The sequence below is a fragment of the Macrobrachium nipponense genome, chromosome 3, assembly GCF_015104395.2.
Source record: "Macrobrachium nipponense isolate FS-2020 chromosome 3, ASM1510439v2, whole genome shotgun sequence".
Lineage (NCBI taxonomy): Eukaryota > Metazoa > Arthropoda > Malacostraca > Decapoda > Palaemonidae > Macrobrachium > Macrobrachium nipponense.
This window is the reverse complement of record NC_087202.1, coordinates 9,750,771-9,761,627: the sequence shown is the minus strand read 5'-3', so window position 1 is coordinate 9,761,627 and position 10,857 is coordinate 9,750,771.

Sequence of the window (10,857 nt, the reverse complement as noted above, 5' to 3'; positions counted from 1 at the left end):
TTGCCCCCATACGTTGCGCAGATGTCATTATTGGTCTTATACCTGGACTTAAACATAATGTTGATGCAGGTTTAAGTTTAATTCATGGTGATGAGTTTGCTTCTGATCGTAACGTTAACGTTAATGTTGTAACGAGAGCAAAAGCTAAGAGTAAAGTAAATGAACGTCCTATGTCTAGTAATCTTGAATCTTTGGATAAGGAATATGGTCTTAATTCTGATGAATTTAGGAAGTATCAAAATGAATGTCCTTCACTTGCTAGTATTCGTAAGTTGCTTGATAACGAAGAAAGTGTAACCTTAAAATGTCGGACAATAAAGTACGTAAATATTGGAGGTTTAATATATCGTAAGTGCATTGAAAGTAGTAAACCTGAAGATGTGGGAAAATTACAGTTAGTTGTGCAGTTCAGTACCGTAATATAATCATGAATGTTAGCACATGAATCTTATTGGCGGGACACTTTTCATCTCGTAAGACTATAGATAAGATCATGCAGAAATTCTATTGGCCGAGGGCAAGCTTAGATATACATAGATTCTGTAAATCTTGTCATTCGTGTCAAAAGTTCAGCAGTAAACCAAAGAAAGTACCTTTAGTGCCAATGCCCATTGTGAATGAACCTTTTTCACGTATTGCTATTGATCTAATTGGTCCTATCACTCCTTCTACTAAGAAAGGTCATAAGTATATTCTTACGGTGATAGATATGGCTACTCGATATCCCGAAGCAGTGCTTTACGCAATATTGATACAGTTTCTGTAGCTGAGACATTAATGGAGATATTTTGTAGAGTTGGTATACCCAAAGAAATCCTTAGTGATCGTGGCACTCAATTCAAGTCTGATCTTATGTCTGAAATTAATAAACTATTATGTATCAAAGCCATTACACAAGTCCTTATCATGCATCTTGTAACGGAATGGTTGAACGTATGAATGGAACTTTGAAAAATATGCTAAAGAAAATTTGTATTGATAACCCGAATGAATGGGATAAATATATTAATGTTGCCTTATTTGCATATCGTGAAATTCCAAATGATAGTTTAAAGTTCAGTCCTTTTGAATTGCTGTATGGTCGAAATGTAAGAGGTCCATTATCTATTTTGCATGAATTGGTATCTAATAACAGTATTGATGGAGAATTAACTACTAGTTATCAGTACATAATTAACCTTAGAGATAAATTGCAGAGCATGGCTGAAGTTGCAGTAAATAATGCCAAGGTTAGTGCCAAGAAATATAAAGAGTATTTTGATAAGAGAACCTCCTCTCGGAAATTCAAGGTTAATGATGAAGTTTTGGTTATGCTTCCAAATAGTTTCAAATAAATTCCTTATGCAATGGAAAGGTCCATATGTAATCACTGATGTTCATTCTAATGGTGTTGATTACTGATGTCAAAGTAGGAAATAGATTAAAGTTATATCATGCAAATATGCTTAAAACTTATCATAGAAGAACTAAGATTAGTGTAATTCAACAAGAAGTAAATGATCTTGTAAATTCATCAAATTTGTTTTCAGCTCTTCAAGCTGAAGTACAGCCTGTTATTGCCGTTACTGACGATAATTGTTGTGAATTGCCATCAAGAGATGAAAACTCTGGTAATTATAATTTTTGTGAATCTTTGTCATCTGATAAAATTAATGATCTTGAATGTTTATTGAAGTCATTTACAGACGTCATGAGTGATACTCCTGGTCGTACTAAGACTATTTCTCATAATGTAAAATTACAAAGTGATGAACCAATCAGAGCTAAGAACTACCCAATTCCTTTAAGTTTGCTCGATGAATTTAATAAGGAGGTAGATAGAATGATTGATATGGATATTATTCAACCTTCAACTTCTGATTATTGTTCACCTGTTATTGTACGAAAACCTAATGGAAGTATACGTTTATGTGTTGATTTTAGAACTCTTAATAAATATTCAGAATTTGATGCAGAACCGATGCCTAGTATAAATGACGATTTACATAAAATGAATGGCGCTAAATATTTTACTGAATTAGACCTGTGTAAGGGGTACTGGCAGGTTCCATTAGATCCTAGAGCTATGAAATATACAGCTTTTTCTACTAAGTATGGGTTAATGGAATTTAAAGTGATGCCATTTGGTCTTAAAACCGCGTGTGCAACATTCGTAAGATTGATGAGACAAGTATTGTCAGGGTTATCAAATGTATCTTGTTATTTTGATAACATTGTTATTTTCAGTAAATCCTGGAGAGATCATCTTAATCATATTAAGTTAGTTCTTTCAAGACTTCGTGACCATGGCCTAACAGCTGGTCCTGATAAATGTTTCTTCGCATTCAGTGAAATAAAGTATCTTGGGTATAAACTAGGAAACAACTGTTTATCGCCTATTAAATCCAGAGTAGATGATATTGTAATATGCCTGTTCCAACAACAAAGAAGGACTTACGTTCATTTATGGGAACATTAGGGTATTACAATAGATTTATTCCAAACTTTTCTATTTGGCTGCCCCGATTAATGATTATTGAAGAAAAAACTGTAGTAATAAATTAAATTGGTCTGATAATAAACTTAAATGTTTCAATGATCTTAAAGCTTATCTTTTAAAATCTCCTATCTTGATGTTGCCTGAGTAGAAAAGAAGTTTTATTTGCGAACCAGATGCGTCGTATATGGTTTGGGTGCTGTATTTTGCAGGATCATGATGGTATGTTTAAACCAGTTTGCTATGCAGGTAGGAAATTAAATAAATCTGAATTGAATTACTCTACTATTGAGAAAGAACTTTTTGCAATTGTTTGGGGAATAGAAAGATTTAAAGATTTTTGTATGGTAAAGAATTTGTTCTTCAAACAGATCATGCACCTCTTAAGTATCTTAGCAGTATGAAAAATAAGAATGACCGCCTTATGCGTTGGGCATTAAGTTTGCAACCATATTCTTTCTTTATTGAGTACATAAGAGGGTCTGATAATGTGTGTTCAGATATGATCAGTAGATGCATATAGTTTTTTTTTAAGCATGTCGTTCAAACTTAGTAGGGGGGTTTGTCGAGGAATGCTGTGCTGCCATCTCTTGTTTATATTTTCACTCCATGGACTAAAGAAGTTATTTCTTTATTTGGCTGTCCTTGTTTTTGTCGAGGAATGCTGTGGCTGCCATCTCTTAGTGTATTTTTTCACTCCATGGACTAAAGAAGTTATTTGTTTATTTGGTTGTCCTTGTTTGATTTTGTATTCTTAACATGGAGAGTCCCCGGCATTTCTCTGATCACTACCTGACACCTAGCCACCCGTAACAGTAAGTACTGAAAAGACTCCTTTATATAAATTGTTCTATGTATTAGTGTCTTATATAATGTCGTGTGTTAAAGTGATTCAGTGTTTATAAGTGTATACTGTATAACTAATGAAGATTGTTTGTGTATTGGAAATGTCATACTTTAACCTGTGAGTGTTTAAAGTTTATAGAGTATAACAAGGTTTACTTCATTGTGCATTTTCTGCATTCAAGAACATAATTATATTAGTGTTATATAGCTGTAAATGTTTGTATTTTGCAGAACTCCTTAGACCTTGGTCAGTCTTCTCCATTCTTGATCCTAGACCCTAGACTCTTGGTCCTTGGATCTTATTTCATCTTAAGACGCTCCTGATTCTTCGTCAGATTGTAATCACGTGCAGTACTTTTCCTGATCCTGATTATACTCGCAAGATCTTCATTAGACATTTATATTATTTTATAAGTCCTGGTGTTAGACATGAAGTTGTTAATTTTGTATGTTTCAGTTTGTAAATATATTTTAAGTTAATAGAATTTTTTCATGTATACCTTTATTATTAAAAAATTAAACAAGGAGACTTAAAATTGAACAATCATATATATTTTTAAAAGAACCAGAGTTCATGGATTATAAAATCTAAAAACCATAACTCGACAATATGCATATAGCTTTCTTCTCTGTCTCCATAATTTATTGATTCAAATTTATCAGAGTTAAATACCATCCTATTTACCTCTGCCCAATCATATACTTTGTAAGGTCTCTTTGTAGAGCGTTCCTATCTTCATCACAAGTAATTTCTCTACTATTGTGTCATCTGCGAAACTACTCACTACCGAATCCTTAACATTATTGTCTAATGTCTCATCATAATAACAAACAGTATTGCAGCTAACACCGTACCTTGCGGCACACCGGATATTACCTTGGCTTCATCCGATTTCTCGTAGTTTGCAATAACTATCTGTTTTCGTTGTGTAAAAATTCTTTTAACCATCTTCCTACTTTATCCACGATATTGTGTTTTCTAATTTTCTTCGCTAATATATTATGGTCTACTTTATCAAAAGCTTTTGCCAAAGTCTAAACTAAAACCACATCTGTTTCTTTCATTTCCGCTTTTCATATTTTTGAATATGTTTTCACGGGTGGACTAACAGTTGGGTTTGTGTACTTTTTCCGGGTACGAAACCATGTTGTCCTTTATTAAACAAATTATTTTTTATTAAATGTTTCATAATATTTTTCTTCATTACCCTTTCATACACTTTCATTATATGTGATGTTAGACTCACAGGCTATAATTACTTGCCTCTAGTCTTGATCCACTTTTGAAAGTAGGGGTAATATACGCTAATTTGTGCTCATCATATATCTTGCCTGTATCTACACTTTGTCTTAATAATATTGCAAGTGGCTTTGCGATAGAATGAACTACTTTCTTTAACAAAATAGCAGGAATTCCATCAGGCCCTGCAGCAGCTCCATTTTTAATTTCATTAATAGCCTGCACAATATCAGCTTCATTAATATCTATGTCAGCTAAATATTCACTATTTTCATCCCTTACTTCTATATCATTATCTTCATTATCTATTCTAGGGGTGAATTCTCTCTTATATCGTTCTGCCAGTATGTTGCAAATTTCCTTTTTTTCATTCGTTAATCTCCCTTCAATTCTCAGAGGGCCTATTTCTATTCTTCTTTTATTCATTTTCTTCGCATATGAGTATAATAGTTGGGGTTTTGCTTGATATTTAATAGGGTTTTTCTTCCAAGTCCCGTTTTTCATTTTCTTTTGATTGTATAATCTTTTTTTCTGCATTTCTATCTTACTTTTTAGTTCTATAACTTTCATGCATTTTTTCTTTTGCAAGACCTTTTTTCCACTTTCTGATTTTCTGGAACAAGATTCTTCTGTCTCTTGGTATGCATGAATGATGTTTACTTTTCTTCTTCGGTATATATTTTTCCACTATTATCTCCAATATTTTAAATAATATCTCCGTATTTACCCTTATGTCAATCACTTACGAAAATGTTATCACTCTTTGTTTAATTCTTCATTAATTTCTGACCATTTTATATTTTTACTGTAGAAGTTGTATTTTCCATATCCTTCCACTTTTTCATTTCTTGCTTATCTCTATTTTCACTTGCTTTGGAATGAACTGTTAATTCTATGACATTATGGTCTGAAATACTCGCATTATAAACTATTATTCTTTAACATAATTCATCTCGTTCACAAATACTAGGTCTAAAGTATTTCCTTTCTTGTTGGCAGGTGATTTATTTGTTGAATGTTGTATTCTAGTAGCATATCTAATAGCTTTTCAAATTGCCTCTTATCTTCTGCACTACTATTACTCTCTTTTTATATGTATAAGTACAACCACAATCTCCTATTCGTTCTTTCCATTCTACGAAAGGAAAGTTGAAGTCTCCAGATAGGAGAATAGTCCAGTCCTTGTGATTTCTACATATATCATCCAATTTTTGCAATTATTAAGTCAAACTCTTTAGTATTAGGAGGTCTATATATTACTATGTTCATCAATTTTTCAGATTCAAATTCTACCGCTATTAGTTCACATTCTGAGTTACTATATTTCTCATATATTTTTCCTTGTTTTTTGTCTTTCCCATATATTGCGGTTCCCCCTTGATTCCTATTTTTTCTATCTGATCTATAAGTTTGGAACCCTTTTATTTGATCATCATTCCCAGTCTCTTGGGAATACCAGGTTTCACTTATATTCATTATATCTATTTTCTTTTCATTTTGGGTTTAGTTCTTCTAAGTACTCTATTTTTCTTTTTGAGTTACTCGTAACTAAACCCTGCGCATTCATCACTATGATGGTTTGCGTGTTTTCTCCTTCATTTAATAATACTGATAGTAATAAGGATTTTGTTTTCCCAATGTCTACTTGGGTTCTGGTCTGGATTGTTCTTTTTTTCATTTCCAGAAATTCTGACATTAAAAAATCCAACTTTTCCATAATATTTGATCTTCCTTCATCATAATTATTCATTTTGTGTCTGAATCTGCAAGTTTCTCCGTTTCTGCAATATCCTCTTGCATAATAATACAGTTTATTATCTCTTGAGTAGAATTTCGGAGCTGATGCTTTGAAATTCTTTGCTGACACCTCTGCATATCTCATTGGTGGTTTGCTTTTCTCTTTTACCTGATATTCTTGATTTCTCTCTTTATTGTTTCTTTCTTATTTTGGATTTTATTACTTGGTTGGTTATTTATTTGATTATGATTCATGGCTACAGTGCATATATTTGCATTTTTGTCGAACTACATCCTTTTCCTTCTTTTAGGTTTTTACATATTTTTGTTTTGGATGCAGATCTCTGCAATCATCCCCATATCCATCTAAGTATGCACATTTACCATATATTTCAGGCAGAAGACTTCATTGATACTGTCTCTGAGTCTGCGTTGCCTGGAGAGCTACAGCTAGGACGTGACTGATGCTGAAAGACTCTCGGATCTACCACTGGGATATATGATCCCTTTGTGTGGTAGAATCCAAGTCGGATCCTGTTAAAGGGAGTTCGTCCCTATCTTAACAGGTCCTAACCACTACTACTGCAAGGAGCCACACTCATCAGACCACCTAACCAAACTACTAAAAGATTAGTATTACGACCTAAAGATATGCCTTCATGCATCCTCTTTAAGGCAACCAACAACAACAAATACAAGGGGAAAAATTTATACTACTACACAGGATGAGTTCCAGCTCCCTGCCCCAGCACTGAATCCGCAGATACGTACGGGCCCAACCGGCGAAGCATTTTTTTCTTTTTCGTAAGTGATTCTCACATCACTTAAGTAGTTGGTTCGCGAACACTGACTGACATCCCGATGTTGTCCCCATCAGATTTCGCACGGACATATTCTTGTTGAAAGCAAGAGAAGTTGCCATGGCTCTTACTTCGTGTGCTTTCACTTTAAGAAGCCTAAGATGTTCTTCTCTGCAGGATCCGTCTGCTTCTGTGATGAGGCTTCTCAAGAAGAAGGACAATGCGTTCTTCGACAATGGGACGAGTAGGGTCTTTTACTGAACACCACAGGACCTCTCGGTTGGCTTTCAGTTGCTCTTTTCTTTTAAGGTAGTATTTCACCATTCTCACTGGGCAAAGAGTTCTCTCGGGTTCTTCTCCTACCAAAGAAGATAACCCACGAATCTCGAAGTTCTTGGGCCATGGACTTGATGGGTTCTCATTCTTTGCAAGAAAACCAGGAAGGAAAGAGCAAATGAGAGAGTCCTCCTTAAAACCCACATTACCATCAATCGCCTGAAGCTCACTCACTCTTCTGGCGGAAGCTAGAGCCATCAAAAACAGAGCCTTCCTGGTAAGGTCTCTGAATGAGGCTGAATTAGGGGGTTCAAACCTAGAGGACCCAAGGAATTGAAGGACTACATCCAAATTTCCAGCTAGGTGTCTTAGGAGACTGCATTTTCGTGTATCAAAAAGATTAATAAGGTCCTGTAGGTCCTTATCTTCCGATAAGTTGAGGCCCTGTGCCTGAAGACATTCGCCAAACATACTACGATAGCCTTTAATCGTCGAAACGACTAAGCCACATTCTTGTCTTAAGAATAAAAAGAAGTCTGCAATTTGATTCACAGAGGTACTGGAAGAGGAAACTTTATTCCTCTTACACCATCTTCTGAAGACATCCCACTTCGACTGGTTACACTCGTAAGGTGGAGACCTCCTCGCTCTAGCGATTGCCTTAGCAGCTTGCTGACTAAAAGCCTTTCGCTCTGACCAGTTTCTGGACAGTCTGAAGCCAGTCAGACTGAGAGCGGGGAGGTTTTTGTGGTACCTGTCGAAGTGGGGCTGTCTGAGTAGATCGCTCCTTAGAGGAAGCGATCTTGGAAAATCCACTAGCCATTCCAGCACTCTGTGAACCAATCTTGTGCTGGCCAAAAGGGAGCTATCAAAGTCATCCTCGCGGAATCTGACTCTGCGAACTTTTTTAAAGTCAACCCAGAATCTTGAAGGGGGGGGAAACGCGTATACATTGAGTCCTTTCCAATCGAGTAGGAGAGCGTCTATCCCTATTGCTCCTGGATCCGAGATGGGCGCGCAATACAGATCCAGTCTTTTGTTCTTTGAAGTTGCAAACAGGTCTAAGAGAGGCCTGCCCCACAACTTCCAAAGGCTCTGGCAAACATCTTGGTGCAGAGTCCACTCTGTGGGAAGGACCTGATCTTTCCTCTGCTGAGATCTGCCCTTACATTTTCCTTTCTCCCTGTACGAATCTGGTGAGAAGTTTTATCCCCCTTTCTTCTGTCCACAGAAGAAGATCTCTTGCTGTTTCGTACAGAGAGAAGGAATGCGCCCCCCCCCCTGTTTCCTGATGTATGCCAGAGCCGTGGTGTTGTCAGAGTTTATTTGCACAACTGCTCCTGTCACATCTGACTCGAACTCCTTCAGAGCAAGCCACACGGCTATTAGTTCTTTCCTGTTGATGTGCCAGGAAGACTGGTCCCCCACCCAGGTTCCTGACACCTCCTTGGTTCCCAGAGTCGCCCCAACCTCCGTTTCCGTTTACGCATCGGAGAACAACACCAGGCTGGGGTTCTGGGATTGAAGAGGCAGTCCCTGCGAGAACTTGTTGGGATCCGCCCACCATGCTAACTCCTCCTTGATTTGATGAGAATTGACAGGGAGAACTTCAAATCCTGAGAAGGACGACTCCAATTCTGATGAAGAAAGAATTGGAGCGGTCTCAGGTGCAACCTTCCTAGGGAAACAAATTGCTCCAGTGAGGAGAGCGTCCCCATCAGACTCATCCACTCCCTCACTGTGCATACTTCTTTCCCTAACGAACGGTTGTTACTTTTTTCGAGTCCCCAGGGCTATCCTCTCCTGTGACGGAAAAGCCCGAAAACTCAGAGTTCATCTGGATCCCCATAAGATATAAACACTCTTGAGCGGGAATCAGACTTGACTTCTGCAGATTGACCAGAAGTCCTAAGGAATAAGTCAAATCCAGGGTTTTCTTCAAGTCCTTCAGACAACGATCTCTGGAATTGGCCCTTATAAGCCAATCGTCGATAGAGCGAAATCCTCACCCCTTCTAGGTGAAGCCATTGTGCCACATTCCTCATGATGGCCGTAAAGACTTGGGGGCCGTGGAGAGGCCAAAACACAGGGCCCTGAATTGGAAGATTCTTCCCCCCATCATGAATCTTAGAAAATTCCTCGAAGGATGGATTGGTACGTGGAAGTAAGCGTCCTGTAAGTCCAAGGACACCATCCAGTCCCCTGGACGGAGTGCTGCTAACACCGAGGCAGTGGTCTCCATCGTGAACTTCTTCTTTTCGACGAAGAAGTTCAGGGCGCTTACGTCCAACACCGGTCTCCATCCCCCTGAGGATTTCGGAACTAGGAACAGGCGGTTGCTTTAAAAGCCTGCCGAAAGATGATCTGCCACTAGTTCGATCGCCTCCTTTTCCAGCATCTGATCTACCGCTAGTCGGAGGGCTTGATTCATGATGGGGTCCCTGTATCTGGCCGTCAACTTCCTCGAGGTAATTTGGTCAGGGAGGGATGCCTCGAAGAGAACGGAACGGGATGAAGAATAGCCCTTCCTCAAAATTGACAGGGGTCCAGGCATCTTCTGCGTCTTTCCTGGGCCCAGACTTCTGCAAACTGTAAAAGCCTGGCGCCTACAGTTGTCTGAAGACTTGAGTCTTACTTGGGAGGTTTGATTGACTTCGTAAAAGTCCCCCCTCTTCTATTTGGTTTCCGACCTCTGAACGAAGCGGATCTAGAGGTAGAAGCTCCTCGAAAGGGTTCCTGAGAGGTCGGCTTAGCTTTCTTCGTCTTAGTCTGGCAAAGGGTAGGGCGCGGCTTCCTTGCAGACTGCGCTAGAAGGTCCTGCGTAGCTTTGGCAGAGAGAGCCTTCGAAATGTCTTGAACCAGATGTTTAGGAAACAGCTGCGTAGAGAGAGGGGCAAAAAGCAAAGACGATCTCTGAGTATGTGAGACAGACTTTGCTAAAAATGAGCAAAATACTGATCTTTTCTTCAAGACCCCTGCTCCAAACAGTGAAGCTATTTCGCTGGCCCCATCCCTCACCGATTTATCCATACAGGATAAGACACAATTCAAATCCTCCGGAGAAAACGTGTCCGGTCCTTGAGTTTTCTTGGCTAGGACTCCGAGTGACCAATCGAGAAAGTTGAAAACTTCCAAGACTCTAAAATTGCCTTTTAGAATGTGATCTATTTCATTCATTGCCCACGTAGTTTTGGCCGAATTCAAAGCTGATCTTCTAGTGGCGTCTACTAGTGCCGAAAAATCTGCGTCAGCTGAAGACGGAAGGCCCAGTCCCAAGGGTTCTCCTGTCTCATACCAAAATCCTGTCCGTCCTGAAAGCTTCAACGGAGGGAAGGCAAACATAGTTTTCCCCGCTTCTTCTTTAGTACGCATCCATGACCCGAAACTCTTGAGCGCTTTCTTCATAGAAGAGTCGGTTTCATTCTCACACACGAAGATCCTTTCGTTGCTTTCGCTGTGGAGAACAACGAGTGTGGAGAAGG